The 22,224-nt window shown below is 50.2% G+C and overlaps 22 non-coding genes and 12 pseudogenes across 22 annotated transcripts; all 34 read right to left on the reverse strand.

Annotated features, from left to right (window-relative positions):
* Positions 1–410: 410 nt before the first annotated feature.
* On the reverse strand, positions 411–529 carry LOC142581111 (5S ribosomal RNA). Its single transcript, XR_012828250.1, has one exon. It is a non-coding gene; the product is annotated as a 5S ribosomal RNA (ribosomal RNA).
* A 521-nt stretch (positions 530–1,050) lies between these two features.
* On the reverse strand, positions 1,051–1,169 carry LOC142580256 (5S ribosomal RNA). The gene has a single exon (XR_012827684.1). It is a non-coding gene; the product is annotated as a 5S ribosomal RNA (ribosomal RNA).
* A 522-nt stretch (positions 1,170–1,691) lies between these two features.
* Positions 1,692–1,810, reverse strand: LOC142581112 (5S ribosomal RNA). The gene has a single exon (XR_012828251.1). It is a non-coding gene; the product is annotated as a 5S ribosomal RNA (ribosomal RNA).
* Positions 1,811–2,332: 522 nt separating this feature from the next.
* On the reverse strand, positions 2,333–2,451 carry LOC142580257 (5S ribosomal RNA). The gene has a single exon (XR_012827685.1). It is a non-coding gene; the product is annotated as a 5S ribosomal RNA (ribosomal RNA).
* Positions 2,452–2,973: 522 nt separating this feature from the next.
* On the reverse strand, positions 2,974–3,092 carry LOC142581113 (5S ribosomal RNA). The gene has a single exon (XR_012828252.1). It is a non-coding gene; the product is annotated as a 5S ribosomal RNA (ribosomal RNA).
* Positions 3,093–3,617: 525 nt separating this feature from the next.
* LOC142580403 (5S ribosomal RNA) lies at positions 3,618–3,736 on the reverse strand (annotated as a pseudogene).
* A 525-nt stretch (positions 3,737–4,261) lies between these two features.
* Positions 4,262–4,380, reverse strand: LOC142581114 (5S ribosomal RNA). The gene has a single exon (XR_012828253.1). It is a non-coding gene; the product is annotated as a 5S ribosomal RNA (ribosomal RNA).
* A 523-nt stretch (positions 4,381–4,903) lies between these two features.
* Positions 4,904–5,022, reverse strand: LOC142580240 (5S ribosomal RNA). Its single transcript, XR_012827670.1, has one exon. It is a non-coding gene; the product is annotated as a 5S ribosomal RNA (ribosomal RNA).
* Positions 5,023–5,545: 523 nt separating this feature from the next.
* On the reverse strand, positions 5,546–5,664 carry LOC142581115 (5S ribosomal RNA). Its single transcript, XR_012828254.1, has one exon. It is a non-coding gene; the product is annotated as a 5S ribosomal RNA (ribosomal RNA).
* A 524-nt stretch (positions 5,665–6,188) lies between these two features.
* LOC142580504 (5S ribosomal RNA) lies at positions 6,189–6,307 on the reverse strand (annotated as a pseudogene).
* A 525-nt stretch (positions 6,308–6,832) lies between these two features.
* Positions 6,833–6,951, reverse strand: LOC142580505 (5S ribosomal RNA; annotated as a pseudogene).
* A 524-nt stretch (positions 6,952–7,475) lies between these two features.
* LOC142580454 (5S ribosomal RNA) lies at positions 7,476–7,594 on the reverse strand (annotated as a pseudogene).
* Positions 7,595–8,116: 522 nt separating this feature from the next.
* On the reverse strand, positions 8,117–8,235 carry LOC142581117 (5S ribosomal RNA). The gene has a single exon (XR_012828256.1). It is a non-coding gene; the product is annotated as a 5S ribosomal RNA (ribosomal RNA).
* A 522-nt stretch (positions 8,236–8,757) lies between these two features.
* LOC142581118 (5S ribosomal RNA) lies at positions 8,758–8,876 on the reverse strand. Its single transcript, XR_012828257.1, has one exon. It is a non-coding gene; the product is annotated as a 5S ribosomal RNA (ribosomal RNA).
* A 523-nt stretch (positions 8,877–9,399) lies between these two features.
* LOC142580460 (5S ribosomal RNA) lies at positions 9,400–9,518 on the reverse strand (annotated as a pseudogene).
* Positions 9,519–10,044: 526 nt separating this feature from the next.
* Positions 10,045–10,163, reverse strand: LOC142580395 (5S ribosomal RNA; annotated as a pseudogene).
* Positions 10,164–10,685: 522 nt separating this feature from the next.
* Positions 10,686–10,804, reverse strand: LOC142580506 (5S ribosomal RNA; annotated as a pseudogene).
* A 524-nt stretch (positions 10,805–11,328) lies between these two features.
* On the reverse strand, positions 11,329–11,447 carry LOC142580499 (5S ribosomal RNA; annotated as a pseudogene).
* A 522-nt stretch (positions 11,448–11,969) lies between these two features.
* LOC142581119 (5S ribosomal RNA) lies at positions 11,970–12,088 on the reverse strand. Its single transcript, XR_012828258.1, has one exon. It is a non-coding gene; the product is annotated as a 5S ribosomal RNA (ribosomal RNA).
* Positions 12,089–12,610: 522 nt separating this feature from the next.
* On the reverse strand, positions 12,611–12,729 carry LOC142581120 (5S ribosomal RNA). Its single transcript, XR_012828259.1, has one exon. It is a non-coding gene; the product is annotated as a 5S ribosomal RNA (ribosomal RNA).
* Positions 12,730–13,251: 522 nt separating this feature from the next.
* On the reverse strand, positions 13,252–13,370 carry LOC142581122 (5S ribosomal RNA). Its single transcript, XR_012828260.1, has one exon. It is a non-coding gene; the product is annotated as a 5S ribosomal RNA (ribosomal RNA).
* A 523-nt stretch (positions 13,371–13,893) lies between these two features.
* Positions 13,894–14,012, reverse strand: LOC142580306 (5S ribosomal RNA). The gene has a single exon (XR_012827732.1). It is a non-coding gene; the product is annotated as a 5S ribosomal RNA (ribosomal RNA).
* Positions 14,013–14,534: 522 nt separating this feature from the next.
* Positions 14,535–14,653, reverse strand: LOC142580507 (5S ribosomal RNA; annotated as a pseudogene).
* Positions 14,654–15,178: 525 nt separating this feature from the next.
* LOC142580501 (5S ribosomal RNA) lies at positions 15,179–15,297 on the reverse strand (annotated as a pseudogene).
* A 523-nt stretch (positions 15,298–15,820) lies between these two features.
* Positions 15,821–15,939, reverse strand: LOC142581123 (5S ribosomal RNA). The gene has a single exon (XR_012828261.1). It is a non-coding gene; the product is annotated as a 5S ribosomal RNA (ribosomal RNA).
* Positions 15,940–16,461: 522 nt separating this feature from the next.
* Positions 16,462–16,580, reverse strand: LOC142581124 (5S ribosomal RNA). Its single transcript, XR_012828262.1, has one exon. It is a non-coding gene; the product is annotated as a 5S ribosomal RNA (ribosomal RNA).
* Positions 16,581–17,102: 522 nt separating this feature from the next.
* LOC142581125 (5S ribosomal RNA) lies at positions 17,103–17,221 on the reverse strand. The gene has a single exon (XR_012828263.1). It is a non-coding gene; the product is annotated as a 5S ribosomal RNA (ribosomal RNA).
* Positions 17,222–17,744: 523 nt separating this feature from the next.
* Positions 17,745–17,863, reverse strand: LOC142580223 (5S ribosomal RNA). Its single transcript, XR_012827654.1, has one exon. It is a non-coding gene; the product is annotated as a 5S ribosomal RNA (ribosomal RNA).
* Positions 17,864–18,385: 522 nt separating this feature from the next.
* LOC142580508 (5S ribosomal RNA) lies at positions 18,386–18,504 on the reverse strand (annotated as a pseudogene).
* Positions 18,505–19,028: 524 nt separating this feature from the next.
* LOC142580502 (5S ribosomal RNA) lies at positions 19,029–19,147 on the reverse strand (annotated as a pseudogene).
* Positions 19,148–19,670: 523 nt separating this feature from the next.
* Positions 19,671–19,789, reverse strand: LOC142580742 (5S ribosomal RNA). The gene has a single exon (XR_012827884.1). It is a non-coding gene; the product is annotated as a 5S ribosomal RNA (ribosomal RNA).
* A 526-nt stretch (positions 19,790–20,315) lies between these two features.
* LOC142581126 (5S ribosomal RNA) lies at positions 20,316–20,434 on the reverse strand. The gene has a single exon (XR_012828264.1). It is a non-coding gene; the product is annotated as a 5S ribosomal RNA (ribosomal RNA).
* Positions 20,435–20,959: 525 nt separating this feature from the next.
* On the reverse strand, positions 20,960–21,078 carry LOC142581127 (5S ribosomal RNA). The gene has a single exon (XR_012828265.1). It is a non-coding gene; the product is annotated as a 5S ribosomal RNA (ribosomal RNA).
* A 526-nt stretch (positions 21,079–21,604) lies between these two features.
* LOC142581129 (5S ribosomal RNA) lies at positions 21,605–21,723 on the reverse strand. The gene has a single exon (XR_012828267.1). It is a non-coding gene; the product is annotated as a 5S ribosomal RNA (ribosomal RNA).
* Positions 21,724–22,224: the final 501 nt, after the last annotated feature.

Consider the following 22,224-nt stretch of genomic DNA (forward strand, 5'->3'; position numbering starts at 1 on the left):
TGCACGCGTCGTGTACGTTGATCACTCCGTTTGTGGTTCGCTGCATGCGTGCGTGCTAGTGCTCACAAAAACAAGAGGGCGAGCGCCACATTTTGCGCGCGTTGCAGCCCACAAGGTGCCACTTTATTAATGCGTTGTCATTGAGCTGTATGCGGGTGTGATAAGTAAGCGGTTAGACGCTTGTGCGACTAAATTTTGCATCATTGCGTATACCGCTTACCACCGTCATCATTCCGCGTATAATATCGTGTAGTGGCCTGAATATTGTTGGTGTTACACTTCGGCGTTGGCTCTACCAGCAGGCTCCAGTTGAACGTAAGTTACAGTAAATGAAACCACCCACACGTTGTGCAAATGAAAAAAAAAACAAGACGTCACAGAAGCACGCAATAAAAAAGCAAAAAGAACGGTGCCATCAGCACTCGGTGTTCCCAGGTGGTCTCCCTCCCAAGTACTGACCGAGCCCAATGCTGCTTAGCTTCGGGGATCGGACGAGAACCGGCGTATTCAGCATGGTATGGCCGATGGCGAGAATGTGCTGTTTACGACTGCACCTGTATCGTGCTGCTATGTTGTGCAGTCGCCGAATGTATTGCTACAGCATACAGCACGTACGCGGCAGTCTTTCCGTGAACAATACACGCACGCGTCGTGTACGTTGATCACTCCGTTTGTGGTTCGCTGCATGTGTGCGTGCTAGTGCTCACAAAAACAAGAGGGCGAGCGCCACATTTTGCGCGCGTTGCAGCCCACAAGGTGCCACTTTATTGATGCGTTGTCATCGAGCTGTATGCGGGTGTGATAAGTAAGCGGTTAGACGCTTGTGCGACTAAATTTTGCATCATTGCGTATACCGCTTACCACCGTCATCATTCCGTGTACAATATCGTGTAGTGGCCTGAATATTGTTGGTGTTACACTTCGGCGTTGGCTCTACCAGCAGGCTCCAGTTGAACGTAAGTTACAGTAAATGAAACCACCCACACGTTGTGCAAATGAAAAAAAAACAAGACGTCACAGAAGCACGCAATAAAAAAGCAAAAAGAACGGTGCCATCAGCACTCGGTGTTCCCAGGTGGTCTCCCTCCCAAGTACTGACCGAGCCCAATGCTGCTTAGCTTCGGGGATCGGACGAGAACCGGCGTATTCAGCATGGTATGGCCAATGGCGAGAATGTGCTGTTTACGACTGCACCTGTATCGTGCTGCTATGTTGTGCAGTCGCCGAATGTATTGCTACAGCATACAGCACGTACGCGGCAGTCTTTCCGTGAACAATACACGCACGCGTCGTGTACGTTGATCACTCCGTTTGTGGTTCGCTGCATGCGTGCGTGCTAGTGCTCACAAAAACAAGAGGGCGAGCGCCACATTTTGCGCGCGTTGCAGCCCACAAGGTGCCACTTTATTAATGCGTTGTCATTGAGCTGTATGCGGGTGTGATAAGTAAGCGGTTAGACGCTTGTGCCACTAAATTTTGCATCATTGCGTATACCGCTTACCACCGTCATCATTCCGCGTACAATATCGTGTAGTGGCCTGAATATTGTTGGTGTTACACTTCGGCGTTGGCTCTACCAGCAGGCTCCAGTTGAACGTAAGTTACAGTAAATGAAACCACCCACACGTTGTGCAAATGAAAAAAAAAACAAGACGTCACAGAAGCACGCAATAAAAAAGCAAAAAGAACGGTGCCATCAGCACTCGGTGTTCCCAGGTGGTCTCCCTCCCAAGTACTGACCGAGCCCAATGCTGCTTAGCTTCGGGGATCGGACGAGAACCGGCGTATTCAGCATGGTATGGCCGATGGCGAGAATGTGCTGTTTACGACTGCACCTGTATCGTGCTGCTATGTTGTGCAGTCGCCGAATGTATTGCTACAGCATACAGCACGTACGCGGCAGTCTTTCCGTGAACAATACACGCACGCGTCGTGTACGTTGATCACTCCGTTTGTGGTTCGCTGCATGCGTGCGTGCTAGTGCTCACAAAAACAAGAGGGCGAGCGCCACATTTTGCGCGCGTTGCAGCCCACAAGGTGCCACTTTATTAATGCGTTGTCATTGAGCTGTATGCGGGTGTGATAAGTAAGCGGTTAGACGCTTGTGCGACTAAATTTTGCATCATTGCGTATACCGCTTACCACCGTCATCATTCCGCGTACAATATCGTGTAGTGGCCTGAATATTGTTGGTGTTACACTTCGGCGTTGGCTCTACCAGCAGGCTCCAGTTGAACGTAAGTTACAGTAAATGAAACCACCCACACGTTGTGCAAATGAAAAAAAAAACAAGACGTCACAGAAGCACGCAATAAAAAAGCAAAAAGAACGGTGCCATCAGCACTCGGTGTTCCCAGGTGGTCTCCCTCCCAAGTACTGACCGAGCCCAATGCTGCTTAGCTTCGGGGATCGGACGAGAACCGGCGTATTCAGCATGGTATGGCCAATGGCGAGAATGTGCTGTTTACGACTGCACCTGCATCGTGCTGCTATGTTGTGCAGTCGCCGAATGTATTGCTACAGCATACAGCACGTACGCGGCAGTCTTTCCGTGAACAATACACGCACGCGTCGTGTACGTTGATCACTCCGTTTGTGGTTCGCTGCATGCGTGCGTGCTAGTGCTCACAAAAACAAGAGGGCGAGCGCCACATTTTGCGCGCGTTGCAGCCCACAAGGTGCCACTTTATTAATGCGTTGTCATTGAGCTGTATGCGGGTGTGATAAGTAAGCGGTTAGACGCTTGTGCGACTAAATTTTGCATCATTGCGTATACCGCTTACCACCGTCATCATTCCGCGTATAATATCGTGTAGTGGCCTGAATATTGTTGGTGTTACACTTCGGCGTTGGCTCTACCAGCAGGCTCCAGTTGAACGTAAGTTACAGTAAATGAAACCACCCACACGTTGTGCAAATGAAAAAAAAAACAAGACGTCACAGAAGCACGCAATAAAAAAGCAAAAAGAACGGTGCCATCAGCACTCGGTGTTCCCAGGTGGTCTCCCTCCCAAGTACTGACCGAGCCCAATGCTGCTTAGCTTCGGGGATCGGACGAGAACCGGCGTATTCAGCATGGTATGGCCGATGGCGAGAATGTGCTGTTTACGACTGCACCTGTATCGTGCTGCTATGTTGTGCAGTCGCCGAATGTATTGCTACAGCATACAGCACGTACGCGGCAGTCTTTCCGTGAACAATACACGCACGCGTCGTGTACGTTGATCACTCCGTTTGTGGTTCGCTGCATGTGTGCGTGCTAGTGCTCACAAAAACAAGAGGGCGAGCGCCACATTTTGCGCGCGTTGCAGCCCACAAGGTGCCACTTTATTGATGCGTTGTCATCGAGCTGTATGCGGGTGTGATAAGTAAGCGGTTAGACGCTTGTGCGACTAAATTTTGCATCATTGCGTATACCGCTTACCACCGTCATCATTCCGTGTACAATATCGTGTAGTGGCCTGAATATTGTTGGTGTTACACTTCGGCGTTGGCTCTACCAGCAGGCTCCAGTTGAACGTAAGTTACAGTAAATGAAACCACCCACACGTTGTGCAAATGAAAAAAAAAAAAACAAGACGTCACAGAAGCACGCAATAAAAAAGCAAAAAGAACGGTGCCATCAGCACTCGGTGTTCCCAGGTGGTCTCCCTCCCAAGTACTGACCGAGCCCAATGCTGCTTAGCTTCGGGGATCGGACAAGAACCGGCGTATTCAACATGGTATGGCCGATGGCGAGAATGTGCTGTTTACGACTGCACCTGTATCGTGCTGCTATGTTGTGCAGTCGCCGAATGTATTGCTACAGCATACAGCACGTACGCGGCAGTCTTTCCGTGAACAATACACGCACGCGTCGTGTACGTTGATCACTCCGTTTGTGGTTCGCTGCATGCGTGCGTGCTAGTGCTCACAAAAACAAGAGGGCGAGCGCCACATTTTGCGCGCGTTGCAGCCCACAAGGTGCCACTTTATTGATGCGTTGTCATTGAGCTGTATGCGGGTGTGATAAGTAAGCGGTTAGACGCTTGTGCGACTAAATTTTGCATCATTGCGTATACCGCTTACCACCGTCATCATTCCGCGTACAATATCGTGTAGTGGCCTGAATATTGCTGGTGTTACACTTCGGCGTTGGCTCTACCAGCAGGCTCCAGTTGAACGTAAGTTACAGTAAATGAAACTACCCACACGTTGTGCAAATGAAAAAAAAAAAAACAAGACGTCACAGAAGCACGCAATAAAAAAGCAAAAAGAACGGTGCCATCAGCACTCGGTGTTCCCAGGTGGTCTCCCTCCCAAGTACTGACCGAGCCCAATGCTGCTTAGCTTCGGGGATCGGACGAGAACCGGCGTATTCAGCATGGTATGGCCGATGGCGAGAATGTGCTGTTTACGACTGCACCTGTATCGTGCTGCTATGTTGTGCAGTCGCCGAATGTATAGCTACAGCATACAGCACGTACGCGGCAGTCTTTCCGTGAACAATACACGCACGCGTCGTGTACGTTGATCACTCCGTTTGTGGTTCGCTGCATGCGTGCGTGCTAGTGCTCACAAAAACAAGAGGGCGAGCGCCACATTTTGCGCGCGTTGCAATCCACAAGGTGCCACTTTATTGATGCGTTGTCATTGAGCTGTATGCGGGTGTGATAAGTAAGCGGTTAGACGCTTGTGCGACTAAATTTTGCATCATTGCGTATACCGCTTACCACCGTCATCATTCCGCGTACAATATCGTGTAGTGGCCTGAATATTGTTGGTGTTACACTTCGGCGTTGGCTCTACCAGCAGGCTCCAGTTGAACGTAAGTTACAGTAAATGAAACCACCCACACGTTGTGCAAATGAAAAAAAAAAACAAGACGTCACAGAAGCACGCAATAAAAAAGAAAAAAGAACGGTGCCATCAGCACTCGGTGTTCCCAGGTGGTCTCCCTCCCAAGTACTGACCGAGCCCGATGCTGCTTAGCTTCGGGGATCGGACGAGAACCGGCGTATTCAGCATGGTATGGCCGATGGCGAGAATGTGCTGTTTACGACTTTACCTGTATCGTGCTGCTATGTTGTGCAGTCGCCGAATGGATTGCTACAGCATACAGCACGTACGCGGCAGTCTTTCCGTGAACAATACACGCACGCGTCGTGTACGTTGATCACTCCGTTTGTGGTTCGCTGCATGCGTGCGTGCTAGTGCTCACAAAAACAAGAGGGCGAGCGCCACATTTTGCGCGCGTTGCAGCCCACAAGGTGCCACTTTATTGATGCGTTGTCATTGAGCTGTATGCGGGTGTGATAAGTAAGCGGTTAGACGCTTGTGCGACTAAATTTTGCATCATTGCGTATACCGCTTACCACCGTCATCATTCCGCGTACAATATCGAGTAGTGGCCTGAATATTGTTGGTGTTACACTTCGGCGTTGGCTCTACCAGCAGGCTCCAGTTGAACGTAAGTTACAGTAAATGAAACCACCCACACGTTGTGCAAATGAAAAAAAAAAACAAGACGTCACAGAAGCACGCAATAAAAAAGCAAAAAGAACGGTGCCATCAGCACTCGGTGTTCCCAGGTGGTCTCCCTCCCAAGTACTGACCGAGCCCAATGCTGCTTAGCTTCGGGGATCGGACGAGAACCGGCGTATTCAGCATGGTATGGCCGATGGCGAGAATGTGCTGTTTACGACTTTACCTGTATCGTGCTGCTATGTTGTGCAGTCGCCGAATGTATTGCTACAGCATACAGCACGTACGCGGCAGTCTTTCCGTGAACAATACACGCACGCGTCGTGTACGTTGATCACTCCGTTTGTGGTTCGCTGCATGCGTGCGTGCTAGTGCTCACAAAAACAAGAGGGCGAGCGCCACATTTTGCGCGCGTTGCAGCCCACAAGGTGCCACTTTATTGATGCGTTGTCATTGAGCTGTATGCGGGTGTGATAAGTAAGCGGTTAGACGCTTGTGCGACTAAATTTTGCATCATTGCGTATACCGCTTACCACCGTCATCATTCCGCGTACAATATCGAGTAGTGGCCTGAATATTGTTGGTGTTACACTTCGGCGTTGGCTCTACCAGCAGGCTCCAGTTGAACGTAAGTTACAGTAAATGAAACCACCGACTCGTTGTGCATATGAAAAAAAAAAAACAAGACGTCACAGAAGCACGCAATAAAAAAGCAAAAAGAACGGTGCCATCAGCACTCGGTGTTCCCAGGTCGTCTCCCTCCCAAGCACTGACCGAGCCCAATGCTGCTTAGCTTCGGGGATCGGACGAGAACCGGCGTATTCAGCATGGTATGGCCGATGGCGAGAATGTGCTGTTTACGACTGCACCTGTATCGTGCTGCTATGTTGTGCAGTCGCCGAATGTATTGCTACAGCATACAGCACGTACGCGGCAGTCTTTCCGTGAACAATACACGCACGCGTCGTGTACGTTGATCACTCCGTTTGTGGTTCGCTGCATGCGTGCGTGCTAGTGCTCACAAAAACAAGAGGGCGAGCGCCACATTTTGCGCGCGTTGCAGCCCACAAGGTGCCACTTTATTGATGCGTTGTCATTGAGCTGTATGCGGGTGTGATAAGTAAGCGGTTAGACGCTTGTGCGACTAAATTTTGCATCATTGCGTATACCGCTTACCACCGTCATCATTCCGCGTACAATATCGAGTAGTGGCCTGAATATTGTTGGTGTTACACTTCGGCGTTGGCTCTACCAGCAGGCTCCAGTTGAACGTAAGTTACAGTAAATGAAACCACCGACTCGTTGTGCATATGAAAAAAAAAAAAACAAGACGTCACAGAAGCACGCAATAAAAAAGCAAAAAGAACGGTGCCATCAGCACTCGGTGTTCCCAGGTCGTCTCCCTCCCAAGCACTGACCGAGCCCAATGCTGCTTAGCTTCGGGGATCGGACGAGAACCGGCGTATTCAGCATGGTATGGCCGATGGCGAGAATGTGCTGTTTACGACTGCACCTGTATCGTGCTGCTATGTTGTGCAGTCGCCGAATGTATTGCTACAGCATACAGCACGTACGCGGCAGTCTTTCCGCGAACAATACACGCACGCGTCGTGTACGTTGATCACTCCGTTTGTGGTTCGCTGCATGCGTGCGTGCTAGCGCTCACAAAAACAAGAGGGCGAGCGCCACATTTTGCGCGCGTTGCAGCCCACAAGGTGCCACTTTATTGATGCGTTGTCATTGAGCTGTATGCGGGTGTGATAAGTAAGCGGTTAGACGCTTGTGCGACTAAATTTTGCATCATTGCGTATACCGCTTACCACCGTCATCATTCCGCGTACAATATCGTGTAGTGGCCTGAATATTGTTGGTGTTACACTTCGGCGTTGGCTCTACCAGCAGGCTCCAGTTGAACGTAAGTTACAGTAAATGAAACCACCCACACGTTGTGCAAATGAAAAAAAAAGAACAAGACGTCACAGAAGCACGCAATAAAAAAGCAAAAAGAACGGTTCCATCAGCACTCGGTGTTCCCAGGTGGTCTCCCTCCCAAGTACTGACCGAGCCCAATGCTGCTTAGCTTCGGGGATCGGACGAGAACCGTCGTATTCAGCATGGTATGGCCGATGGCGAGAATGTGCTGTTTACGACTGCACCTGTATCGTGCTGCTATGTTGTGCAGTTGCCGAATGTATTGCTACAGCATACAGCACGTACGCGGCAGTCTTTCCGTGAACAATACACGCACGCGTCGTGTACGTTGATCACTCCGTTTGTGGTTCGCTGCATGCGTGCGTGCTAGTGCTCACAAAAACAAGAGGGCGAGCGCCACATTTTGCGCGCGTTGCAGCCCACAAGGTGCCACTTTATTGATGCGTTGTCATTGAGCTGTATGCGGGTGTGATAAGTAAGCGGTTAGACGCTTGTGCGACTAAATTTTGCATCATTGCGTAGACCGCTTACCACCGTCATCATTCCGCGTACAATATCGTGTAGTGGCCTGAATATTGTTGGTGTTACACTTCGGCGTTGGCTCTACCAGCAGGCTCCAGTTGAACGTAAGTTACAGTAAATGAAACCACCCACACGTTGTGCAAATGAAAAAAAAAACAAGACGTCACAGAAGCACGCAATAAAAAAGCAAAAAGAACGGTGCCATCAGCACTCGGTGTTCCCAGGTGGTCTCCCTCCCAAGTACTGACCGAGCCCAATGCTGCTTAGCTTCGGGGATCGGACGAGAACCGGCGTATTCAGCATGGTATGGCCGATGGCGAGAATGTGCTGTTTACGACTGCACCTGTATCGTGCTGCTATGTTGTGCAGTCGCCGAATGTATTGCTACAGCATACAGCACGTACGCGGCAGTCTTTCCGTGAACAATACACGCACGCGTCGTGTACGTTGATCACTCCGTTTGTGGTTCGCTGCATGTGTGCGTGCTAGTGCTCACAAAAACAAGAGGGCGAGCGCCACATTTTGCGCGCGTTGCAGCCCACAAGGTGCCACTTTATTGATGCGTTGTCATTGAGCTGTATGCGGGTGTGATAAGTAAGCGGTTAGACGCTTGTGCGACTAAATTTTGCATCATTGCGTATACCGCTTACCACCGTCATCATTCCGCGTACAATATCGTGTAGTGGCCTGAATATTGTTGGTGTTACACTTCGGCCTTGGCTCTACCAGCAGGCTCCAGTTGAACGTAAGTTACAGTAAATGAAACCACCCACACGTTGTGCAAATGAAAAAAAAAACAAGACGTCACAGAAGCACGCAATAAAAAAGCAAAAAGAACGGTGCCATCAGCACTCGGTGTTCCCAGGTGGTCTCCCTCCCAAGTACTGACCGAGCCCAATGCTGCTTAGCTTCGGGGATCGGACGAGAACCGGCGTATTCAGCATGGTATGGCCGATGGCGAGAATGTGCTGTTTACGACTGCACCTGTATCGTGCTGCTATGTTGTGCAGTCGCCGAATGTATTGCTACAGCATACAGCACGTACGCGGCAGTCTTTCCGTGAACAATACACGCACGCGTCGTGTACGTTGATCACTCCGTTTGTGGTTCGCTGCATGCGTGCGTGCTAGTGCTCACAAATACAAGAGGGCGAGCGCCACATTTTGCGCGCGTTGCAGCCCACAAGGTGCCACTTTATTGATGCGTTGTCATTGAGCTGTATGCGGGTGTGATAAGTAAGCGGTTAGACGCTTGTGCGACTAAATTTTGCATCATTTCGTGTACCGCTTACCACCGTCATCATTCCGCGTACAATATCGTGTAGTGGCCTGGATATTGTTGGTGTTACACTTCGGCGTTGGCTCTACCAGCAGGCTCCAGTTGAACGTAAGTTACAGTAAATGAAACCACCCACACGTTGTGCAAATGAAAAAAAAAAACAAGACGTCACAGAAGCATGCAATAAAAAAGCAAGAAGAACGGTTCCATCAGCACTCGGTGTTCCCAGGTGGTCTCCCTCCCAAGAACTGACCGAGCCCAATGCTGCTTAGCTTCGGGGATCGGACGAGAACCGGCGTATTCAGCATGGTATGGCCGATGGCGAGAATGTGCTGTTTACGACTGCACCTGTATCGTGCTGCTATGTTGTGCAGTCGCCGAATGTATTGCTACAGCATACAGCACGTACGCGGCAGTCTTTCCGTGAACAATACACGCACGCGTCGTGTACGTTGATCACTCCGTTTGTGGTTCGCTGCATGTGTGCGTGCTAGTGCTCACAAAAACAAGAGGGCGAGCGCCACATTTTGCGCGCGTTGCAGCCCACAAGGTGCCACTTTATTGATGCGTTGTCATTGAGCTGTATACGGGTGTGATAAGTAAGCGGTTAGACGCTTGTGCGACTAACTTTCGCATCATTGCGTATACCGCTTACCACCGTCATCATTCCGCGTACAATATCGTGTAGTGGCCTGAATATTGTTGGTGTTACACTTCGGCGTTGGCTCTACCAGCAGGCTCCAGTTGAACGTAAGTTACAGTAAATGAAACCACCCACACGTTGTGCAAATGAAAAAAAAAAAAAACAAGACGTCACAGAAGCACGCAATAAAAAAGCAAAAAGAACGGTGCCATCAGCACTCAGTGTTCCCAGGTGGTCTCCCTCCCAAGTACTGACCGAGCCCAATGCTGCTTAGCTTCGGGGATCGGACGAGAACCGGCGTACTCAGCATGGTATGGCCGATGGCGAGAATGTGCTGTTTACGACTGCACCTGTATCGTGCTGCTATGTTGTGCAGTCGCCGAATGTATTGCTACAGCATACAGCACGTACGCGGCAGTCTTTCCGTGAACAATACACGCACGCGTCGTGTACGTTGATCACTCCGTTTGTGGTTCGCTGCATGCGTGCGTGCTAGTGCTCACAAAAACAAGAGGGCGAGCGCCACATTTTGCGTGCATTGCAGCCCACAAGGTGCCACTTTATTAATGCGTTGTCATTGAGCTGTATGCGGGTGTGATAAGTAAGCGGTTAGACGCTTGTGCGACTATATTTTGCATCATTGCGTATACCGCTTACCACCGTCATCATTCCGCGTACAATATCGTGTAGTGGCCTGAATATTGTTGGTGTTACACTTCGGCGTTGGCTCTACCAGCAGGCTCCAGTTGAACGTAAGTTACAGTAAATGAAACCACCCACACGTTGTGCAAATGAAAAAAAAAACAAGACGTCACAGAAGCACGCAATAAAAAAGCAAAAAGAACGGTGCCATCAGCACTCGGTGTTCCCAGGTCGTCTCCCTCCCAAGCACTGACCGAGCCCAATGCTGCTTAGCTTCGGGGATCGGACGAGAACCGGCGTATTCAGCATGGTATGGCCGATGGCGAGAATGTGCTGTTTACGACTGCACCTGTATCGTGCTGCTATGTTGTGCAGTCGCCGAATGTATTGCTACAGCATACAGCACGTACGCGGCAGTCTTTCCGCGAACAATACACGCACGCGTCGTGTACGTTGATCACTCCGTTTGTGGTTCGCTGCATGCGTGCGTGCTAGCGCTCACAAAAACAAGAGGGCGAGCGCCACATTTTGCGCGCGTTGCAGCCCACAAGGTGCCACTTTATTGATGCGTTGTCATTGAGCTGTATGCGGGTGTGATAAGTAAGCGGTTAGACGCTTGTGCGACTAAATTTTGCATCATTGCGTATACCGCTTACCACCGTCATCATTCCGCGTACAATATCGTGTAGTGGCCTGAATATTGTTGGTGTTACACTTCGGCGTTGGCTCTACCAGCAGGCTCCAGTTGAACGTAAGTTACAGTAAATGAAACCACCCACACGTTGTGCAAATGAAAAAAAAAGAACAAGACGTCACAGAAGCACGCAATAAAAAAGCAAAAAGAACGGTTCCATCAGCACTCGGTGTTCCCAGGTGGTCTCCCTCCCAAGTACTGACCGAGCCCAATGCTGCTTAGCTTCGGGGATCGGACGAGAACCGTCGTATTCAGCATGGCATGGCCGATGGCGAGAATGTGCTGTTTACGACTGCACCTGTATCGTGCTGCTATGTTGTGCAGTCGCCGAATGTATTGCTACAGCATACAGCACGTACGCGGCAGTCTTTCCGTGAACAATACACGCACGCGTCGTGTACGTTGATCACTCCGTTTGTGGTTCGCTGCATGCGTGCGTGCTAGTGCTCACAAAAACAAGAGGGCGAGCGCCACATTTTGCGCGCGTTGCAGCCCACAAGGTGCCACTTTATTGATGCGTTGTCATTGAGCTGTATGCGGGTGTGATAAGTAAGCGGTTAGACGCTTGTGCGACTAAATTTTGCATCATTGCGTAGACCGCTTACCACCGTCATCATTCCGCGTACAATATCGTGTAGTGGCCTGAATATTGTTGGTGTTACACTTCGGCGTTGGCTCTACCAGCAGGCTCCAGTTGAACGTAAGTTACAGTAAATGAAACCACCCACACGTTGTGCAAATGAAAAAAAAAACAAGACGTCACAGAAGCACGCAATAAAAAAGCAAAAAGAACGGTGCCATCAGCACTCGGTGTTCCCAGGTGGTCTCCCTCCCAAGTACTGACCGAGCCCAATGCTGCTTAGCTTCGGGGATCGGACGAGAACCGGCGTATTCAGCATGGTATGGCCGATGGCGAGAATGTGCTGTTTACGACTGCACCTGTATCGTGCTGCTATGTTGTGCAGTCGCCGAATGTATTGCTACAGCATACAGCACGTACGCGGCAGTCTTTCCGTGAACAATACACGCACGCGTCGTGTACGTTGATCACTCCGTTTGTGGTTCGCTGCATGTGTGCGTGCTAGTGCTCACAAAAACAAGAGGGCGAGCGCCACATTTTGCGCGCGTTGCAGCCCACAAGGTGCCACTTTATTGATGCGTTGTCATTGAGCTGTATGCGGGTGTGATAAGTAAGCGGTTAGACGCTTGTGCGACTAAATTTTGCATCATTGCGTATACCGCTTACCACCGTCATCATTCCGCGTACAATATCGTGTAGTGGCCTGAATATTGTTGGTGTTACACTTCGGCCTTGGCTCTACCAGCAGGCTCCAGTTGAACGTAAGTTACAGTAAATGAAACCACCCACACGTTGTGCAAATGAAAAAAAAAACAAGACGTCACAGAAGCACGCAATAAAAAAGCAAAAAGAACGGTGCCATCAGCACTCGGTGTTCCCAGGTGGTCTCCCTCCCAAGTACTGACCGAGCCCAATGCTGCTTAGCTTCGGGGATCGGACGAGAACCGGCGTATTCAGCATGGTATGGCCGATGGCGAGAATGTGCTGTTTACGACTGCACCTGTATCGTGCTGCTATGTTGTGCAGTCGCCGAATGTATTGCTACAGCATACAGCACGTACGCGGCAGTCTTTCCGTGAACAATACACGCACGCGTCGTGTACGTTGATCACTCCGTTTGTGGTTCGCTGCATGCGTGCGTGCTAGTGCTCACAAATACAAGAGGGCGAGCGCCACATTTTGCGCGCGTTGCAGCCCACAAGGTGCCACTTTATTGATGCGTTGTCATTGAGCTGTATGCGGGTGTGATAAGTAAGCGGTTAGACGCTTGTGCGACTAAATTTTGCATCATTGCGTATACCGCTTACCACCGTCATCATTCCGCGTACAATATCGTGTAGTGGCCTGGATATTGTTGGTGTTACACTTCGGCGTTGGCTCTACCAGCAGGCTCCAGTTGAACGTAAGTTACAGTAAATGAAACCACCCACACGTTGTGCAAATGAAAAAAAAAACAAGACGTCACAGAAGCACGCAATAAAAAAGCAAAAAGAACGGTGCCATCAGCACTCGGTGTTCCCAGGTGGTCTCCCTCCCAAGTACTGACCGAGCCCAATGCTGCTTAGCTTCGGGGATCGGACGAGAACCGGCGTATTCAGCATGGTATGGCCGATGGCGAGAATGTGCTGTTTACGACTGCACCTGTATCGTGCTGCTATGTTGTGCAGTCGCCGAATGTATTGCTACAGCATACAGCACGTACGCGGCAGTCTTTCCGTGAACAATACACGCACGCGTCGTGTACGTTGATCACTCCGTTTGTGGTTCGCTGCATGCGTGCGTGCTAGTGCTCACAAAAACAAGAGGGCGAGCGCCACATTTTGCGCGCGTTGCAGCCCACAAGGTGCCACTTTATTGATGCGTTGTCATTGAGCTGTATGCGGGTGTGATAAGTAAGCGGTTAGACGCTTGTGCGACTAAATTTTGCATCATTGCGTATACCGCTTACCACCGTCATCATTCCGCGTACAATATCGTGTAGTGGCCTGAATATTGTTGGTGTTACACTTCGGCGTTGGCTCTACCAGCAGGCTCCAGTTGAACGTAAGTTACAGTAAATGAAACCACCCACACGTTGTGCAAATGAAAGAAAAAAACAAGACGTCACAGAAGCACGCAATAAAAAAGCAAAAAGAACGGTGCCATCAGCACTCGGTGTTCCCAGGTCGTCTCCCACCCAAGTACTGACCGAGCCCAATGCTGCTTAGCTTCGGGGATCGGACGAGAACCGGCGTATTCAGCATGGTATGGCCGATGGCGAGAATGTGCTGTTTACGACTGCACCTGTATCGTGCTGCTATGTTGTGCAGTCGCCGAATGTATTGCTACAGCATACAGCACGTACGCGGCAGTCTTTCCGTGAACAATACACGTACACGTCGTGTACGTTGATCACTCCGTTTGTGGTTCGCTGCATGCGTGCGTGCTAGTGCTCACAAATACAAGAGGGCGAGCGCCACATTTTGCGCGCGTTGCAGCCCACAAGGTGCCACTTTATTGATGCGTTGTCATTGAGCTGTATGCGGGTGTGATAAGTAAGCGGTTAGACGCTTGTGCGACTAAATTTTGCATCATTGCGTATACCGCTTACCACCGTCATCATTACGCGTACAATATCGTGTAGTGGCCTGAATATTGTTGGTGTTACACTTCGGCGTTGGCTCTACCAGCAGGCTCCAGTTGAACGTAAGTTACAGTAAATGAAACCACCCACACGTTGTGCAAATGAAAAAAAAAACAAGACGTCACAGAAGCACGCAATAAAAAAGCAAAAAGAACGGTGCCATCAGCACTCGGTGTTCCCAGGTCGTCTCCCTCCCAAGCACTGACCGAGCCCAATGCTGCTTAGCTTCGGGGATCGGACGAGAACCGGCGTATTCAGCATGGTATGGCCGATGGCGAGAATGTGCTGTTTACGACTGCACCTGTATCGTGCTGCTATGTTGTGCAGTCGCCGAATGTATTGCTACAGCATACAGCACGTACGCGGCAGTCTTTCCGCGAACAATACACGCACGCGTCGTGTACGTTGATCACTCCGTTTGTGGTTCGCTGCATGCGTGCGTGCTAGCGCTCACAAAAACAAGAGGGCGAGCGCCACATTTTGCGCGCGTTGCAGCCCACAAGGTGCCACTTTATTGATGCGTTGTCATTGAGCTGTATGCGGGTGTGATAAGTAAGCGGTTAGACGCTTGTGCGACTAAATTTTGCATCATTGCGTATACCGCTTACCACCGTCATCATTCCGCGTACAATATCGTGTAGTGGCCTGAATATTGTTGGTGTTACACTTCGGCGTTGGCTCTACCAGCAGGCTCCAGTTGAACGTAAGTTACAGTAAATGAAACCACCCACACGTTGTGCAAATGAAAAAAAAAAGAACAAGACGTCACAGAAGCACGCAATAAAAAAGCAAAAAGAACGGTTCCATCAGCACTCGGTGTTCCCAGGTGGTCTCCCTCCCAAGTACTGACCGAGCCCAATGCTGCTTAGCTTCGGGGATCGGACGAGAACCGTCGTATTCAGCATGGCATGGCCGATGGCGAGAATGTGCTGTTTACGACTGCACCTGTATCGTGCTGCTATGTTGTGCAGTCGCCGAATGTATTGCTACAGCATACAGCACGTACGCGGCAGTCTTTCCGTGAACAATACACGCACGCGTCGTGTACGTTGATCACTCCGTTTGTGGTTCGCTGCATGCGTGCGTGCTAGTGCTCACAAAAACAAGAGGGCGAGCGCCACATTTTGCGCGCGTTGCAGCCCACAAGGTGCCACTTTATTGATGCGTTGTCATTGAGCTGTATGCGGGTGTGATAAGTAAGCGGTTAGACGCTTGTGCGACTAAATTTTGCATCATTGCGTAGACCGCTTACCACCGTCATCATTCCGCGTACAATATCGTGTAGTGGCCTGAATATTGTTGGTGTTACACTTCGGCGTTGGCTCTACCAGCAGGCTCCAGTTGAACGTAAGTTACAGTAAATGAAACCACCCACACGTTGTGCAAATGAAAAAAAAAAACAAGACGTCACAGAAGCACGCAATAAAAAAGCAAAAAGAACGGTGCCATCAGCACTCGGTGTTCCCAGGTGGTCTCCCTCCCAAGTACTGACCGAGCCCAATGCTGCTTAGCTTCGGGGATCGGACGAGAACCGGCGTATTCAGCATGGTATGGCCGATGGCGAGAATGTGCTGTTTACGACTGCACCTGTATCGTGCTGCTATGTTGTGCAGTCGCCGAATGTATTGCTACAGCATACAGCACGTACGCGGCAGTCTTTCCGTGAACAATACACGCACGCGTCGTGTACGTTGATCACTCCGTTTGTGGTTCGCTGCATGTGTGCGTGCTAGTGCTCACAAAAACAAGAGGGCGAGCGCCACATTTTGCGCGCGTTGCAGCCCACAAGGTGCCACTTTATTGATGCGTTGTCATTGAGCTGTATGCGGGTGTGATAAGTAAGCGGTTAGACGCTTGTGCGACTAAATTTTGCATCATTGCGTATACCGCTTACCACCGTCATCATTCCGCGTACAATATCGTGTAGTGGCCTGAATATTGTTGGTGTTACACTTCGGCCTTGGCTCTACCAGCAGGCTCCAGTTGAACGTAAGTTACAGTAAATGAAACCACCCACACGTTGTGCAAATGAAAAAAAAAACAAGACGTCACAGAAGCACGCAATAAAAAAGCAAAAAGAACGGTGCCATCAGCACTCGGTGTTCCCAGGTGGTCTCCCTCCCAAGTACTGACCGAGCCCAATGCTGCTTAGCTTCGGGGATCGGACGAGAACCGGCGTATTCAGCATGGTATGGCCGATGGCGAGAATGTGCTGTTTACGACTGCACCTGTATCGTGCTGCTATGTTGTGCAGTCGCCGAATGTATTGCTACAGCATACAGCACGTACGCGGCAGTCTTTCCGTGAACAATACACGCACGCGTCGTGTACGTTGATCACTCCGTTTGTGGTTCGCTGCATGCGTGCGTGCTAGTGCTCACAAATACAAGAGGGCGAGCGCCACATTTTGCGCGCGTTGCAGCCCACAAGGTGCCACTTTATTGATGCGTTGTCATTGAGCTGTATGCGGGTGTGATAAGTAAGCGGTTAGACGCTTGTGCGACTAAATTTTGCATCATTGCGTATACCGCTTACCACCGTCATCATTCCGCGTACAATATCGTGTAGTGGCCTGGATATTGTTGGTGTTACACTTCGGCGTTGGCTCTACCAGCAGGCTCCAGTTGAACGTAAGTTACAGTAAATGAAACCACCCACACGTTGTGCAAATGAAAAAAAAAACAAGACGTCACAGAAGCACGCAATAAAAAAGCAAAAAGAACGGTGCCATCAGCACTCGGTGTTCCCAGGTGGTCTCCCTCCCAAGTACTGACCGAGCCCAATGCTGCTTAGCTTCGGGGATCGGACGAGAACCGGCGTATTCAGCATGGTATGGCCGATGGCGAGAATGTGCTGTTTACGACTGCACCTGTATCGTGCTGCTATGTTGTGCAGTCGCCGAATGTATTGCTACAGCATACAGCACGTACGCGGCAGTCTTTCCGTGAACAATACACGCACGCGTCGTGTACGTTGATCACTCCGTTTGTGGTTCGCTGCATGCGTGCGTGCTAGTGCTCACAAAAACAAGAGGGCGAGCGCCACATTTTGCGCGCGTTGCAGCCCACAAGGTGCCACTTTATTGATGCGTTGTCATTGAGCTGTATGCGGGTGTGATAAGTAAGCGGTTAGACGCTTGTGCGACTAAATTTTGCATCATTGCGTATACCGCTTACCACCGTCATCATTCCGCGTACAATATCGTGTAGTGGCCTGAATATTGTTGGTGTTACACTTCGGCGTTGGCTCTACCAGCAGGCTCCAGTTGAACGTAAGTTACAGTAAATGAAACCACCCACACGTTGTGCAAATGAAAGAAAAAAACAAGACGTCACAGAAGCACGCAATAAAAAAGCAAAAAGAACGGTGCCATCAGCACTCGGTGTTCCCAGGTGGTCTCCCACCCAAGTACTGACCGAGCCCAATGCTGCTTAGCTTCGGGGATCGGACGAGAACCGGCGTATTCAGCATGGTATGGCCGATGGCGAGAATGTGCTGTTTACGACTGCACCTGTATCGTGCTGCTATGTTGTGCAGTCGCCGAATGTATTGCTACAGCATACAGCACGTACGCGGCAGTCTTTCCGTGAACAATACACGTACACGTCGTGTACGTTGATCACTCCGTTGGTGGTTCGCTGCATGCGTGCGTGCTAGTGCTCACAAATACAAGAGGGCGAGCGCCACATTTTGCGCGCGTTGCAGCCCACAAGGTGCCACTTTATTGATGCGTTGTCATTGAGCTGTATGCGGGTGTGATAAGTAAGCGGTTAGACGCTTGTGCGACTAAATTTTGCATCATTGCGTATACCGCTTACCACCGTCATCATTCCGCGTACAATATCGTGTAGTGGCCTGAATATTGTTGGTGTTACACTTCGGCGTTGGCTCTACCAGCAGGCTCCAGTTGAACGTAAGTTACAGTAAATGAAACCACCCACACGTTGTGCAAATGAAAAAAAAAACAAGACGTCACAGAAGCACGCAATAAAAAAGCAAAAAGAACGGTGCCATCAGCACTCGGTGTTCCCAGGTCGTCTCCCTCCCAAGCACTGACCGAGCCCAATGCTGCTTAGCTTCGGGGATCGGACGAGAACCGGCGTATTCAGCATGGTATGGCCGATGGCGAGAATGTGCTGTTTACGACTGCACCTGTATCGTGCTGCTATGTTGTGCAGTCGCCGAATGTATTGCTACAGCATACAGCACGTACGCGGCAGTCTTTCCGCGAACAATACACGCACGCGTCGTGTACGTTGATCACTCCGTTTGTGGTTCGCTGCATGCGTGCGTGCTAGCGCTCACAAAAACAAGAGGGCGAGCGCCACATTTTGCGCGCGTTGCAGCCCACAAGGTGCCACTTTATTGATGCGTTGTCATTGAGCTGTATGCGGGTGTGATAAGTAAGCGGTTAGACGCTTGTGCGACTAAATTTTGCATCATTGCGTATACCGCTTACCACCGTCATCATTCCGCGTACAATATCGTGTAGTGGCCTGAATATTGTTGGTGTTACACTTCGGCGTTGGCTCTACCAGCAGGCTCCAGTTGAACGTAAGTTACAGTAAATGAAACCACCCACACGTTGTGCAAATGAAAAAAAAAGAACAAGACGTCACAGAAGCACGCAATAAAAAAGCAAAAAGAACGGTTCCATCAGCACTCGGTGTTCCCAGGTGGTCTCCCTCCCAAGTACTGACCGAGCCCAATGCTGCTTAGCTTCGGGGATCGGACGAGAACCGTCGTATTCAGCATGGCATGGCCGATGGCGAGAATGTGCTGTTTACGACTGCACCTGTATCGTGCTGCTATGTTGTGCAGTCGCCGAATGTATTGCTACAGCATACAGCACGTACGCGGCAGTCTTTCCGTGAACAATACACGCACGCGTCGTGTACGTTGATCACTCCGTTTGTGGTTCGCTGCATGCGTGCGTGCTAGTGCTCACAAAAACAAGAGGGCGAGCGCCACATTTTGCGCGCGTTGCAGCCCACAAGGTGCCACTTTATTGATGCGTTGTCATTGAGCTGTATGCGGGTGTGATAAGTAAGCGGTTAGACGCTTGTGCGACTAAATTTTGCATCATTGCGTATACCGCTTACCACCGTCATCATTCCGCGTACAATATCGTGTAGTGGCCTGAATATTGTTGGTGTTACACTTCGGCGTTGGCTCTACCAGCAGGCTCCAGTTGAACGTAAGTTACAGTAAATGAAACCACCCACACGTTGTGCAAATGAAAGAAAAAAACAAGACGTCACAGAAGCACGCAATAAAAAAGCAAAAAGAACGGTGCCATCAGCACTCGGTGTTCCCAGGTGGTCTCCCACCCAAGTACTGACCGAGCCCAATGCTGCTTAGCTTCGGGGATCGGACGAGAACCGGCGTATTCAGCATGGTATGGCCGATGGCGAGAATGTGCTGTTTACGACTGCACCTGTATCGTGCTGCTATGTTGTGCAGTCGCCGAATGTATTGCTACAGCATACAGCACGTACGCGGCAGTCTTTCCGTGAACAATACACGTACACGTCGTGTACGTTGATCACTCCGTTTGTGGTTCGCTGCATGCGTGCGTGCTAGTGCTCACAAAAACAAGAGGGCGAGCGCCACATTTTGCGCGCGTTGCAGCCCACAAGGTGCCACTTTATTGATGCGTTGTCATTGAGCTGTAGGCGGGTGTGACAAGTAAGCGGTTAGACGCTTGTGCGACTAAATTTTGCATCATTGCGTATACCGCTTACCACCGTCATCATTCCGCGTACAATATCGTGTAGTGGCCTGAATATTGTTGGTGTTACACTTCGGCGTTGGCTCTACCAGCAGGCTCCAGTTGAACGTAAGTTACAGTAAATGAAACCACCCACACGTTGTGCAAATGAAAAAAAAAAAAAACAAGACGTCACAGAAGCACGCAATAAAAAAGCAAAAAGAACGGTGCCATCAGCACTCGGTGTTCCCAGGTGGTCTCCCTCCCAAGTACTGACCGAGCCCAATGCTGCTTAGCTTCGGGGATCGGACGAGAACCGGCGTATTCAGCATGGTATGGCCGATGGCGAGAATGTGCTGTTTACGACTGCACCTGTATCGTGCTGCTATGTTGTGCAGTCGCCGAATGTATTGCTACAGCATACAGCACGTACGCGGCAGTCTTTCCGTGAACAATACACGCACGCGTCGTGTACGTTGATCACTCCGTTTGTGGTTCGCTGCATGCGTGCGTGCTAGTGCTCACAAAAACAAGAGGGCGAGCGCCACATTTTGCGCGCGTTGCAGCCCACAAGGTGCCACTTTATTGATGCGTTGTCATTGAGCTGTATGCGGGTGTGACAAGTAAGCGGTTAGACGCTTGTGCGACTAAATTTTGCATCATTGCGTATACCGCTTACCACCGTCATCATTCCGCGTACAATATCGTGTAGTGGCCTGAATATTGTTGGTGTTACACTTCGGCGTTGGCTCTACCAGCAGGCTCCAGTTGAACGTAAGTTACAGTAAATGAAACCACCCACACGTTGTGCAAATGAAAAAAAAAAAAACAAGACGTCACAGAAGCACGCAATAAAAAAGCAAAAAGAACGGTGCCATCAGCACTCGGTGTTCCCAGGTGGTCTCCCTCCCAAGTACTGACCGAGCCCAATGCTGCTTAGCTTCGGGGATCGGACGAGAACCGGCGTATTCAGCATGGTATGGCCGATGGCGAGAATGTGCTGTTTACGACTGCACCTGTATCGTGCTGCTATGTTGTGCAGTCGCCGAATGTATTGCTACAGCATACAGCACGTACGCGGCAGTCTTTCCGTGAACAATACACGCACGCGTCGTGTACGTTGATCACTCCGTTTGTGGTTCGCTGCATGCGTGCGTGCTAGTGCTCACAAAAACAAGAGGGCGAGCGCCACATTTTGCGCGCGTTGCAGCCCACAAGGTGCCACTTTATTGATGCGTTGTCATTGAGCTGTATGCGGGTGTGACAAGTAAGCGGTTAGACGCTTGTGCGACTAAATTTTGCATCATTGCGTATACCGCTTACCACCGTCATCATTCCGCGTACAATATCGTGTAGTGGCCTGAATATTGTTGGTGTTACACTTCGGCGTTGGCTCTACCAGCAGGCTCCAGTTGAACGTAAATTACAGTAAATGAAACCACCCACACGTTGTGCAAATGAAAAAAAAAAAAAAAAAGACGTCACAGAAGCACGCAATAAAAAAGCAAAAAGAACGGTGCCATCAGCACTCGGTGTTCCCAGGTGGTCTCCCTCCCAAGTACTGACCGAGCCCAATGCTGCTTAGCTTCGGGGATCGGACGAGAACCGGCGTATTCAGCATGGTATGGCCGATGGCGAGAATGTGCTGTTTACGACTGCACCTGTATCGTGCTGCTATGTTGTGCAGTCGCCGAATGTATTGCTACAGCATACAGCACGTACGCGGCAGTCTTTCCGTGAACAATACACGCACGCGTCGTGTACGTTGATCACTCCGTTTGTGGTTCGCTGCATGCGTGCGTGCTAGTGCTCACAAAAACAAGAGGGCGAGCGCCACATTTTGCGCGCGTTGCAGCCCACAAGGTGCCACTTTATTGATGCGTTGTCATTGAGCTGTATGCGGGTGTGACAAGTAAGCGGTTAGACGCTTGTGCGACTAAATTTTGCATCATTGCGTATACCGCTTACCACCGTCATCATTCCGCGTACAATATCGTGTAGTGGCCTGAATATTGTTGGTGTTACACTTCGGCGTTGGCTCTACCAGCAGGCTCCAGTTGAACGTAAGTTACAGTAAATGAAACCACCCACACGTTGTGCAAATGAAAAAAAAAAAAACAAGACGTCACAGAAGCAC

This window comes from Dermacentor variabilis, chromosome 4 (genome assembly GCF_050947875.1).
Source record: "Dermacentor variabilis isolate Ectoservices chromosome 4, ASM5094787v1, whole genome shotgun sequence".
NCBI classification, from domain to species: Eukaryota; Metazoa; Arthropoda; class Arachnida; order Ixodida; family Ixodidae; genus Dermacentor; species Dermacentor variabilis.